The sequence below is a fragment of the Pteropus alecto genome, unplaced genomic scaffold (assembly GCF_000325575.1).
Source record: "Pteropus alecto unplaced genomic scaffold, ASM32557v1 scaffold86, whole genome shotgun sequence".
In the NCBI taxonomy this organism is placed as follows: Eukaryota; Metazoa; Chordata; class Mammalia; order Chiroptera; family Pteropodidae; genus Pteropus; species Pteropus alecto.
In genome coordinates, this window is record NW_006442109.1 from 19,159,748 (window position 1) to 19,161,400 (window position 1,653).

General features: G+C 32.3%; 1 non-coding gene across 1 annotated transcript; it reads left to right on the top strand.

The window, feature by feature from the left end:
- The first annotated feature begins 1,136 nt into the window (after positions 1–1,136).
- On the top strand, positions 1,137–1,255 carry LOC112469818. The gene has a single exon (XR_003042735.1). It is a non-coding gene; the product is annotated as a 5S ribosomal RNA (ribosomal RNA).
- Positions 1,256–1,653: the final 398 nt, after the last annotated feature.

A 1,653-nucleotide genomic window follows, 5' to 3' on the forward strand; every position in this document is an offset into this window, starting at 1 on the left:
TCCCTTTGCATACAAATGAAAAGTTTCTGGTTACATTTTTTGGATTAAGTAAGGATTGTTCTACTCCATCATTGGGTATATTAGGTTGTGATAGTCATTCAAAGACTTTGAGGAGACTGAATACAAACTATAGAATAAACTTGCTCTGTTGTATTTACTTAGGCTTCTTTTCTTTTTCTTTTTCTTTTTTTTAGCAGCAGAATCTGAGAAGCATTAAGCATAGATTTAGGAGGTACATTAATTTCACCTTCAGCAAAGTGGACCAATCTAATATCCAGACCCACAGAGGCAGTGGATATTGTTTGAGCATCCAGCCTCTGCAGTAGACAAAACTTCTCCCAGCATCTACTCTTGCTATCCATGTTACTGAATAAACAATGAAACCTCTCTGATCCTGTTTCCTCATCTGTAAAATGGGACATATAAATAGTCTTTTCTCAGAGGGTTGCTGTAAAGAATAAATGAGACAAGACACTCAGCACATTAACTAGCACATGTTTTGGAGCTTGATCAAAGGTAAATATCCATATGATATCAAAACATCTGAATATCTTTAAATGCTTATTTAAAGTAAATAAAAATTAGCAGGGGTAATATAGGCAAGAAAATGTACAAAAAAATAAAAGAAAAAAATATCTGTTCTATACTACTGAACTGTACACTTAAAAATAGTAAAAATGGCAAATGTTATGTTATATATATATATATTGCCATGATAAAAATATCTGACCGTTATCTTCCATATAATTCATAAGGCAAAAAGTAACTAACTAACTAAATAAAACAAAAACAAAATTGCTACTGCTGTAGAAATTTCTAAACTATGTAAAACAATGTGTTACTTATTTTTATTAATGTTAAAATTTTTAATTAGAATGTTTTTGTGTCAAATCAAAATAGGGGGAAAAAGGTGAAGGTGAATGAGAGGTTCCAATTTCCAGATATAAAACAAATAAGTCATGGGTATGCAATGTACAGCATAGGGAATATAGTCAATAATATTGTGATTGCATTGTATGGTGTCAGATGATTTATCATGGCGATCACTTCTTTAGTTATATAAATGTTGAATAACTCTGGTATAAACTTGAAATGAGTACTGTATTGTATGCTAGCAATATTTTAATAAAAATCTTGTCTACGGCCATGCTACCCTGAACAAGCCTGATCCCATCTGATCTCGGAAGCTAAGCAGGGTTGGGCCTGGTTAATACTTGGATGGGAGACCACCTACGAAGACCAGGTGCTGTAGGCATGAAAAATAAAAACTAAGGAATTGTAAGTTGACAAGGTCCTTGCAATCTGTGAGATCAACCAAGGATTGCCTCGACTAAAAAAAGAATACAAAACTAAAAAAATCTTGTAAAAAGAATGTTTTTGTATTAAGGAATGATACTATGTACCCAAATTTTTATTGGTATTACTAGGACTCTTTCATATCTTCTTTGTATTCCCAAGAACCTAATAGGCTTTCAAATCATTTTTTTTTTTTTTGCAATTATTTTTATTGTTATGTTTTTAGTAAGTAAATGTTTTCAAAGCACATTTTGGTCACATTTTCGTGACCCATCTAGGTTGATATTTCCCACAGACTGGAACAAAAGATGAATTTGAGGTGGTGCCTTGCTGAGTCTATTGGTGCTTGTCTAGAAA